The sequence below is a fragment of the Phalaenopsis equestris genome, unplaced genomic scaffold, assembly GCF_001263595.1.
Source record: "Phalaenopsis equestris unplaced genomic scaffold, ASM126359v1 Scaffold000084, whole genome shotgun sequence".
NCBI classification, from domain to species: domain Eukaryota; kingdom Viridiplantae; phylum Streptophyta; class Magnoliopsida; order Asparagales; family Orchidaceae; genus Phalaenopsis; species Phalaenopsis equestris.
In genome coordinates, this window is record NW_018164526.1 from 303,971 (window position 1) to 316,143 (window position 12,173).

A 12,173-nucleotide genomic window follows, 5' to 3' on the forward strand; every position below is an offset into this window, starting at 1 on the left:
ATTGGTCAGATTGAAAGTAAATTAAGATTGAAGTGAAAAGATCATCACAACTTCTTTAACATTTTCATGGCTCAACCAATTCAAATCACCATTTCACAAACCTCAAGACAAGGAGAAAGACAGAGAAAACTACTTAGAACTCATGGGAAAGATATGACAAAACTCGGAATTTATATATAAAAGTAAAATCATACAAACTACAATAAATAAATATTACTTATCTCTAATTCCTCTCCAAGCAAACTCCTTGAAGTTTCTCTGAATCTCTTCCTTTCTTTACAGCACACAGAATTCTTCTTCGAAGCGGCAAGGAGGAAGAAATCTCTCACTTTCCCTCCACTCTTACAATCTCTCGAAGAATTCCTCACAATCTAACCCTAAATTAAACTCTCTACACACTACTGGGGCTCTTGGACGCTGTTCTAACCTTCCAACTCCTCCAACTCTTGAGCCTCTCTCTCTAATTTTCGACCAAAATCTTCTTTTAATGTTGTAGAAGAGTTTTCCCAAGAGTTGCCTAAACATCCCTCCAAAAATCGTCTACATTCAATGCACGTTTGGAAATAACTGCCGATCTCGCCGTCGGCGGCCTCGAGGGCGCCGTCGTTGGGCCTTCTAAATTATTTAATCTGGAGTCTCGGGAAAATCTCGCCGTTGGCGCCGTTGGGCTCGTCGTCGGCGCCCTAGTTCAAATCTTCATATTTTGGTCCTTTTTTCACTCCAAATTCGCTCCTTCTTGCATCTTTTTGCTCCAATGACCATAATTCATTGTTCCTGCAACAAAACTTCAAAAAATACAATTCTTTAAAGTGCAATATCATCAAAACTAGTGTAAAATAAGTATGAAAATATCAATATATTTTCCTTTGGTCAGAGTTCAATTTCTATTTTTGTACATTTCTTTTTCAATGAAAGTGTTATCACTGCTCATAATAAACTTTTGATTCTAATAGTCACTGAATTTTTAACCAAATCATTTAAGCTATATCTAATGAAAATGCACTTAAGAGATTTTGAATTAAACCTTCCCCTAGATCTTGTATCAATACGAACATATGATGAATAATCAAATATTTCAAGTGAGATAGATTTATCTCTTTGTTACTTCAAACTTTTTCAATTAAGTCTTCGTTCAAAGGTTCTAATTGATTATGATTGATTAGATAAACTGCAATGTTCATTTTTTTTGTCTGTTTTGACAATTCTGCATGCAACCTCATAATCTTGACATGCTTTATGATAGTTTCACTCATGCACTCAACAATACCATTTTTCTATGGTGTTCTTAAAATAGTAAACAATTGATTGATACCTTCTAAAGAACAATAACACATGAACCTCTAATCACTATACACTCACCATTATATGATCCAAGATAATTCAATCTCAAACTTGTCTTATTCTCAACTATGATTTTTCACATTTTAAATGCATGAAATACATTTGATTTATGTTTTAAGAAATACATTTTTACTATTTTGGTGTGGTCATCAATAAAAGTGATAAAATATTGAGAACCACTAATAGACTGAACTAGAGTAGGACCTTATACATCAGTATGCAACAACTACATCCTTTTATACTTCAACTTTAACCCACTTTTGGAAAAATAACTTTCTTTTATTTGCCATAAACACAATCTTCATAAAAATCCAAACATATAGATTTTATACTATGTAATTTGTTTTTAAAAACGAGAGACTTAATACCTTTCTCACTCATATGTCCAAATATACTGTGTCAGAGACCTGCATCAACTTTTTTTTCTAATTATTCAAATAGATTCAGGCATCTCCTTGATCTAATAAAGGGTTTCTTCAATATTGTCTCATGTCCTCACGATTGCACCATTAATCACTTTCCACGAATTACTCGTAAAAGTAGTCATATACCTTGATCTTGCAAGCTGACTCACATAAATCAAATTTATCTTCAACATAGAGCTTGTCTCACTTATATTAGTTTTCAGACTGATCTATTTGACATCCTAATATCAACCTGACCTTTTCTAGTAATACTGCAGATAGTGTTATTTCCAAATGTACCTTTCATAGATCACATTGAGTGTATTTTATTAGACATCTTTGTTGGAACTAGCATGAAAAGAGGCATCAAAATCTATAATCCATGAGTTAGTACTATCTAGAGATAAAATAATAGTCACTTTGGATTTCATTCGTGGAGACATTTATAGAAATTTTTGTTTTTTTTTATTTGGACCTTCAACACCAACCTTCTCCGGAGCTTTGTAGTTTTTCTAAAGTGATTTTTCTTACCACAATTCCAACATTCACCAATGGCTTTTTCTTTCCTTGATCTGGACATTCCACTTTTGAACTTGAATCTTTCCTACTTATGTTTCTATCCAGATTCTTTCTTGTAGTTTCAATAATCAGATTAGAATTTGATGTTACATTGCTTGCTTTATTGTAAATTTCTTCATCCAACACTAATCCTACAATATCATTAAAGTTCAACCTCATGTTGTTTAAAGAGTTACTCATCGAAGTAACAAGTCCATCCCAAATATTTGGCATTGAAGATAAGAGTAACAGTGCTATAATCTCGTCATCAAACTTGATGCAAATAAAACACAACTAGTTTGTCACAATGTTGAAGTTATTTAAGTGTTCATCCACTGAGTTACCATCCATCATTTTCTTATTGAATAATCTCTTTATTGGAATGATTTTATTTGAAGTCAGCTTCTCATACATTCTTGTTAGTGCAACCATATGATCAACAATAGTCTTCTCATTCGCAACGTTGAAAGCAACATGAAGAAACTATCAGTCTAATCAAGCCTAATCCTATTTGATGAAGAACTTCCCATTCTTCTAGATTCATCGATTGTGACCTTTTGGTGATTCCATCCAATGATAAATACTGTTTCTTTTGATATAATAAATCTTCAATTTGCATTTATCATAAAGCAAAATTCAAACCATTGAACTTCTCAATCTTGTATCTTATTTCATTTGCCATTATTCCCACTCAAACCGAAGAATTTTAGAACCTCACTTTGATACCACTTGTTGGGAAAATATGAATTGTGGAAATAGAGTAGAGAGATTTGAAACAAAAAAATTAAACAAAAACACACTGAACAAAAAAAAATCACATAAAAGACAGGATTTTCTATGGGAAAATCTAAGAACCAGAAAAGCAACGGAGGCACACAACACCAAAAAGTCTACTATGAAGCAAAATGAATAGATTTATACAAATTGCGCCAAAATTAAGTCTCTCAACTCTTTAAAAACTTCAAAACACCCTTTTTTTGCCCTTTGCTCAAGTGAAAATCAAAGTCCACACTTTCGAAAGACAAAATTAAAACTTTTAGTAGAGAACAGCTCAACTTTAGTTACAGACAACAGGGCATCGCTATAGTGATGCTTCGGTGTTCTACTAAGCGTTGGGGAGCTGGAGTGTCAAGCTCTTGGGTTCCAAACCTGTACTTGGCATGGCATCACTACATTGTGGGCACTAGGGCACTGTTGGCCTTGGCGTTGGGGTGCTCGACAAACTCACCGTCAAGTTTGATAGACAAAACTGAGGGCTCTGAGTGAAAAAATTGATAGCACGATCAGGCTTCAAATAATTACAGGGTTAAGTTTGAACTAGCTTAAGTTAGCCTATGGTAGATTTAGTCCATGTGAGGTTTAAGCTTACCTTTGATTGAGTAATGAAACCCAAAGGCTTTCTTTGGAACTTAATTAATTTAATCACAGTGATTCTCAACCATCTAGCTCTAAGGTGAAGCTAGGAACTCGCTAACCTCAGCCTAGGGTTGATCTAGTTGGTTTTGGTATGGTCTAATAAGCCAACATGGCTTAGGAGGCTTTTAATTAATCTATGGCCAGTTGTAGATTGGCCACTTTGATTAATATGGTGTTAGGGTAGGTCTAGTTAATTGATTAGGCTTGGTTTTTTATTGTGTTATGCATTCATTTAGTGCATTTTATACAAACATCACCACAACCAAATTGATGATATAGATGAGATTTCCTACAATAGGGCTAATCAAACATGTTAGTTTAATATTGACTTTGGTGCCTTATTACTTGATTATGCATACTTGATACCTCGTCCATGTTAACTTTGGGTGGTGTCCTGGCCATTTAGAAGAGTTTAATACCTGCAAATTTAGAGAGGATATGAGTTTGACGAAAAGTGACGCCAATGGCAACTTCATCAAAAAGGTCTCACAAGCTCTCTAGAATCGAGTGATGCAGTTTAGAACGAGCTCAATTAAGATTTTTTAATTCATCATCATATGATTAAAACTTATAATAATCAAATAAAGATTATATATATATATATATATATATCTATAGACTCCCTTTCTAGAACCAGGGAGAGAGGAAAGCCTAATTAAGCTCTCTGGTGGACAATTTTACCCTTTTTGGGAAATTATCCTGTTTTGAGGTATAATTATACTTTTTTGTTATCTTTTTGAGTTTTGTATGCCTTGTGAGTGGGTTCTTAGCATCCACTCACTAAAACCTTTGTATCTTCTTCTCATCAATGAAAATTTTATTTTGGCAAATATATATATACATACATATATAGCAAAACTAAAGTAGGTTTCATGCTCGTGACTTTTCAAAAAATACAAAGTCAAACAAACAGAAAAAAGCTAAACTCTGTTTGCTGAGATGCCAAGATGAACAACACCTAACATTCATGCCCCCATTTATAAGCCTTATCACTACTTCGAAAAACATGCATACTACACCATAATCGAATAGCATACACACCACACTCTGAGCAGAGCGGTCATTCCGCCTTACAGTTGCAGGATGCAGAAAAAATTCATCGTCGGAGTCTGGTACTCGAACTCTTATAGCTTTGATCGATTTATCATAGGAGATGGCTGTTGAAACTGAAAAAGAAAAGACATCTTAGCATAAAAATGGATAAAATAATCTATCGCTTTTATTGAAATGAGACCAGTAGCATGCCATAGATTTCCAGTGTTCTCAAATAATTATGATGGTTGGTTGGCAACCGTGACTATATATATACAGCCAAAATAGTATAAAAAGAAAATGATTTCAGTATAGTAAGGATAATTAACAAGAAATGCCAAAAAAAGTCATAATCAAGATTAGATAAAGTGATAGCTTGACGAACTAAATCCCTGTTTACATGAAAACTACAAAATTACTCATTTGTATCTTTTAGTTTGAAATATGGTGTAAATAGAGGAGTGGAAATTAATTTTCTTATTCTTTTCTTGTTTAGAAAAGAAAATATGAAATTCTTTATCAACTAGAGAGTCAACATTGTGAGTACACTTTTGTGAGCATAAGATTATGTAGCATCATGGCCATCATTGTGATCATAAATTTGAAGGATGAAAAGATTTGTTGTTGAAAGCAGGTCATGAAGAATGAAAATGCATGGGGGTGGAGCAGCTTCTACTATTACTACATGGCAAGCAATAGTAGGCACATGAGCCTCTTACCATAAAGAAAAAGCTAGTTCAAAATTTTAAGTACAGACTTGAATCGATCAAGAAACTTCATTAATTTTGGATTAGTTTGTGATCCTTTTGCAGTGACTCTTGAGCTTAAAAATTTTATTTTCTTACTGAGTGAGCCTTGAAACAACTAGAAGAGCTATGCCTAAATATTTTGAGTTGAGCAATAAGATAAGATACCTTCAATTTCTATTTTTGGCCAATATCCCAATTTGAGAAGTCCATTTACACTTCTTTTTTAAGTGAGAAGTATCATTTAGCTCAGTTAGGATATGATATGCGTGATCAATGTCTTGGAGAGACGGCAATAAAATTATCAAGTTGTAAATGTTTGCGAAATACTAAAAAAACATATGAGTAGAAACAGGATTAATTGGGAAAATAATGTTGAAGTCGAGAAAATGATATCTAGATTAAATGATTAATAGTTCTTTTGAAAAGTCAAAATGAGCAACCATTTTAGTATATGCATTGGGAAATCATTGATATACTAGGGCCATCAACTATAAGCTTGGTGTAATTAGCTTTCAAGGTTGGTTTAAGAATTATATGATAAAGTCAATGCACTCAAAATAATGGCAGCAATGCAATGCAAATAAAAAAAATTGCGGATAATGTTCATGTAAAGATGACCCGATGAGAATTTGTTAATAATAAGCTAAGTGATTTCCTCATCAGTAATGATAAATTAAAAGCTTATGAGAATATGAAATTACATCTTGATTAAATAATACGGAGACATGATTGTTTGATGAAGATGATCAAGCTCTATCATTTAGCCTGGCAACAATATTTGGAAATTATGAAGGGTTGTGGGAAGTAGGAGGTTCCACTAGGGATGGCATAGGTGACTTAATAGGGGGTTAATCCAAAACCTTAGAAATTGCCAAAGAGTAAGGGAAAAAAGGTGCTTGTTGAATAGCTGACACCAAAGGAGGTTGATCAAATTTAAAAATTAAAATTTTTTACTCAACATTGACTGGAGATAAATGAAGAGAATATGCATGATGACTAATATAAGAGAAAGAACAGATGTTCACCAAATATGTGAAGGAAGATGAATAATAATATACGGAAACCTTAGGAACAGGAGGGAGAACCCCCGTCGGAGTAGGATTATCGCTAGAGAATGAAGCTAACGACATGATGCATTGGCCAAAAAGAGGAGTGATCTTAGCCACAAGCACATGCTGGATGGGGGCAAGTGGTTGACTCCCAATGCAAAGGGGAGTATGTTAGTGAGCGGAGCCAAACATGAGAGACACTAGATATGGTTCAGACACAAAGAACGTCCTCAATACATGAGCATAAGCGTATGCTAGTCAATGCAAGAGCTTTACACAGGAGCATTAGTTGGGAGATATAATATGAATGATGATTAAACATAGGACACACTCAAAGGTTTATTTCTTTCCACTGAGGTTAAATTACACGATGGAGTACATACCATCTGTTTCATAGGTTATCTCCAGGTTTATTGGCCCAAAGGTGCTCCAATTCTTTGACCTTATGGTAATTCCTATAATACAAGAGATGAAAGACTTTGAATTTGTCAAAATAATTGTCTATACTTTTTTGTTTTAATTATAAATGATGCAGAGATATTAACAAATGAATCATTTCATTAGCAATTTGATTTCTATAGTGATATGGAAATAAATAGTCAAACATGCTAATGAGTGGAAAATGATGATAAAATTTCAATAGCTATCAACTAACAATTATATACGTTTAAGACCTAAAGAGTAATAATCAAGTTGAAAATGAAAGTATGTTTAGAAACATGTTTCAACAAGCCAAATTTTGATAACTTGTCAAAAATGGCAAGTCTTTTGCTATATAATAGAGAGATAATTATTAAAATTCAAAAAACATAAATGTATCCAAATTTGCTTTATTGTTTTGAAGTTCAAAGAGTAAGATAAATGTGTTTTAAACTCAAGGCATCAATCAACACAAGTGACTAGAGGAAAGGGAAATCTTGGCCACTACTGCTATAGTTTGTCTACTATTCATTTCATCAATTTTGGAGTACTAGATTACTTGTTGAAGGAAAATGTGCATGCAAATCTAAATCTTTAACAAAAGGCTAATCTGCCAATGATTCTCTAGATAATCCTTTGGGATGATAAGCTTTCTAGAAAATGGTGATGATAAGCTTTCTAGAAAATGGGTTTTTTTTTTTCAACAAAATCTTTATAGATGAATCAATTTGTTATTTAATGCCCCGTCTTGTGATGACAAGGGTATAAAGGAGCTTCTTTATTTGCATATGCTGTACAGTTCGCATATCTGTTGCAATATATAATTTCTCTCCAATGCAATGTGTATGGAGGTAGGGAAGGAGATGGGAATGAAGGCTGTTTATTTCAGGTATCCTGTTTAGAAAATTTATAGCCTTGCAGCTTTGACTTGCTACTTGTAGTTTGATTGATGATTCCAAATGAACAATTCTTTTAGTAGAGTGTTTTCATATACTACTTTGTTTTTTCTTTATGTGGTTTCTGTTTTTCTGTTTTGTCTATTTGGATGAAATATAAAAGATATGAGTACATGTGTATTCCTGACATAATGAAACGATTGCTGCTTTTATTGGTATCAAACCAATAACAATTCATACAAGCTACATCTTCTAATTGATAATTGGGCCAAAGAAAAAATAGAATGAAATTGTTTCTATATGTAATAAAATGTTTATCCTCAATCAAAAATTTTAGTGGAAGTGAATTTGGTGCTTTACAATGGAAGCGAATCATGTCCTTTAAAGTGGAAGTGAATTTTGGCTTTCATCTTTGTTTCATTTCTTTACAAAAGTAGAAGTGAATCTTGTGCATATGTTCTACTGTGACTGTGAAATTTGGCAATGCGTAATATACACATTTTGGTTTTGCTAGAAGGCTAAAGAGCATCTGTTTCACTGTGACCAAGCGTGCCACATAGCTTCGGGCGGCAGTTATACGGGTGTTTGCAGTGGGCAGACAGTCCAGACAAGTGTGAATTCTTCAAGTGGGCAGACAGTCCAGTCGATTCCATCGCCGATAGTAATCGGGGTTCGACGGTATCTCAAGCAGACAACGTTGCTCATGACATATTTCTCCTGCATTTTAAAATGTATATTATCATACTTTTAATTGTAATTTATATATATTATGTTTCTTAATACTCACTCTTAAATGAGGTGTATATCTCTTGTTTCTTGATACTCACTCTTAAATGAGGTGTATATCTCTTTTCTGTACTGTTATGAAGTGATTTTGTTGGTTCTAAACTATCGAAAGTATAACCATTACATTTCTGTTGCAAATAACACAACGACGCAATGGCAGAATGATCATTAATCTAGAAATAGCTGCAAATTTGTTGTTTTCCAAACGGACAAACGAAACAGCTAGACATTTTATCTAGATCAGGGGCAGAATGGTTATTTATCGGCAAATTTGTTGTTTTCCAAACGGACAAACGAAACAATCTAGATCAGGGGCAGAATGGTTATTTATCAAAAAACAAATGCAAATCAGCTGTTTTCCAAACTCAAAAACCAAACAACCAGCTAACTTATCTTGATAAGTTGTTGATCAGTAGGGATAAGCTGCTTATCTGGATAAGCTGCAGTTGCATCAAAGAGACTCTTAAGTTTAAGTTGACATATATTTTCTAAATATATGATTAAAATACATAATCATAAGCATTAAAAATAAATATTTTCAAGAAAATTAAATATATCTTTCAAATGTCAAATTATCTAATGCACTATGATAGTGTATTACTACAAGAAAATAATTATTTTATGCTCATTTTCTCTCATTGATGCTTGACATAATCTTAGAAGTATCAATATGATATTTGTATAATTTTGAAGCATTTATTTTATTTGTTTTTCACCTAGCTTGCTAGCCATAATAATTATTTAAAAGATTTATACATAACATAATATGTTAATTATCAATAGTTCCCTGATTTTAATTTGAATCATTTCGTACAAACTTTTAAAAATTGAGATTCAGGATCCAGAGATCATATAATTCATAGGCCTTATGATTGTGATATCTATTACCATATTATATATGAAGAGAAATTTCTCTATAGAGCAATTAACCAATTTTTATGTCATAAAAAGGTCTAATGCATTGCACCTATTCACCTTTTAAAATGAGAAAGTGAAAGTCTTACAATGCATCATGCATACTCAAATATTTATATATTACTTCAATTATAACATATTGATGCTTTCATCACAAGTTGATGAAATTTAATAACTAAATGTCTTTAAAAATGCTAAAATAGTTAAATGCTTAGAATAATGATGCTACAATTTAAAAATTGTCTATGAAAAATCATATAATTTTCGAAAGAATGACACATGATGTAAGCCTTAGTAGGGGCTAAAATTGATGCAACAAAGGGCTTTTATATTAGAGAAGCAAAGATTTAATTTTATTTTATAGATTAAGAATGCGCTCTTTTTTATATGAAAGGATATAATGATTTGTTTCGAAACCCATTTCTTATCCTTTTTAATGTTGGACACAAAATGATGGATATTTATTTGGGTACGTTGATTCTCTCCCTCCCTTTCAATGAGAGTCGGAAAGTGGAGAAATATTTGCGTATGTAAGACGTACTAAGAGCTGTGTACGTCTGGTAGGTTACAAGGAGTGTATTGGGGGTTATATCCGCGTTACACCCTCTGTAACCTCCTTGTAACCTACCTATAACCTATATGTAACTAATAAGTTCCGCGCTTCTATTTTCATATATTTGTAAATTGCAGGTAGGTTACATGGAGGTTACAAGGGGTATAACACGGATATATCCTCCTTATAACCTACCCGACGTACGCAGTACGTCTTACGTACGCAAATATTTATCTGGAAAGTTACCCTTTTTGGTATTTCAGCATTAATTGTTTGATTGTAAATATTTTCAGTCAAATATCTACAGTCAAAATAGCCAAACAAAAAATGTTACTAAATTGTATAACTGAGAAAATCATCTCTAATTACATTATTTGAAAAAAAAATAAATTTTTAGTTTAAAATTTGTTAATTGAAAAATTAGAGTAGAAAGCATTTTAAATGATTTTATTTTCAGTCAACTTTATTTAATAAATAACAGGGAAAATGTTTTGCTATGTAGGCTTGGGAGGTGGTGCCAAAACAACTTTCACAAATTTGGATTGCTCATTGTATTATTAAGCAACTGGTACTCATTTTCTAGTAAATTTTTTTTATTGATTAAATCTCTGTTATATTAGAAAGAAGGTTCATCAATCATTAATTCAGTCAACAAAGCCTTTTGACATTTTTTATTAGTACCAATTATTAAGCATCTGTGTTACCAGATTCCATTAGCTTCGCAACGAAGTTGGGGCATCTAGATAGCTAGGCGACAATTTTTATGTATTTACATATATCACTCCTAAACTATCCTAGTTATCGTAGGGCTGTGATTTTAGCTCGAAGATTGTTAATTATTTAAAAATTAATTTGAATTTTAGCTCTGATTGAGATTTGATATAAATAAACAAGCTGAGTTACGAGCCAAAATTTTGGATCTATTTCCTTTGAGTCGACTCCCGCTCGACTCAAAATTGGATCATTAATCGATCGAAAGTTGATTTGAATTTTGGTTCAGATCGAGATCGGATCAAATAAAATGAGCAGAGCTATGAGTCAAAAATTTTGAATTTAACTTTTTTCGAGCAAATTTTGAGTTGGCCCCAACTCGACTTAAAATCTGATTGTTTTACAAATAGCACTCAAATCTTTAATATCATTAGTAAGTAAAATATAATTTTTTTATGCATAAACTTAGAACATTAAAATAGTTTGCGCGTAAATATGAAAGTCTATTTGTCAGATATTTAAATAAATAAGAAATTTGTGCTAGTCATGTAAATTTTTCAGTTATATTTGAACAACGAAACTTCCCACAACTTATGTATTTTTAAAAAAATAATATGAGGGACGTAGTGAGTTAGAGTTATGATTATTTTAAGCTTGTTGTCAAATCATTAATTGTTTAATCATGTGGATAATAGCATAAATTTTATTCATTACTACATTAAAGTGTGACACCTGCGATGTTGCTGTGTTCATGTCCGCACTCCATTTGAACGCCGGCCGATGGTAATAAATAAAATAATATTAATGATAATAATAATTTGCATTTTTATATATACCACCCAATTTTTATGTTTTTACATATATAACATCTAATTAAAATTTACTTCATATGTTTAGGGCTGTCAAAAAAAAAAGCTCGTGGTTCGCGAACAAATCGTGTTCAATTGATTCGATAAGTAAATGAGACGAACGTGAACAAATTTTTTTTCGTTCGGTTAGTTGAACGAACCAAATACGAACAGTGATGCTTTCGTTCGTGTTCGTATCGTTATTGTTCGAATTATAAAATAATTTAAGATAATTATAAATATAAAATTTATGATATTTTAAAAAATTAAATTTTATAAATTATAATATATAATAAATTAATCGTAATAATATATTAATATACTATATTAATAATATAGTAATATAGATATTATATATTTATATAATATAAGTTATATAATTAAAATATTGTATTATTTATATATTAATATTAGGGATGTCAAACTGGCTAGTCATTCACTAACAGCTCGTGTTTGGTTTGTGTTCGGCTCGTTCTTTAAGAAACGAACACGAAC

At 32.1% G+C, this 12,173-nt stretch overlaps 1 protein-coding gene across 1 annotated transcript in view; it reads left to right on the forward strand.

Moving 5' to 3' along the window:
* LOC110019847 (golgin candidate 4-like) overlaps positions 1–12,173 on the forward strand; it is a 46,647-nt gene that overhangs the window by 16,331 nt on the left and 18,143 nt on the right. The window lies entirely within an intron of this gene.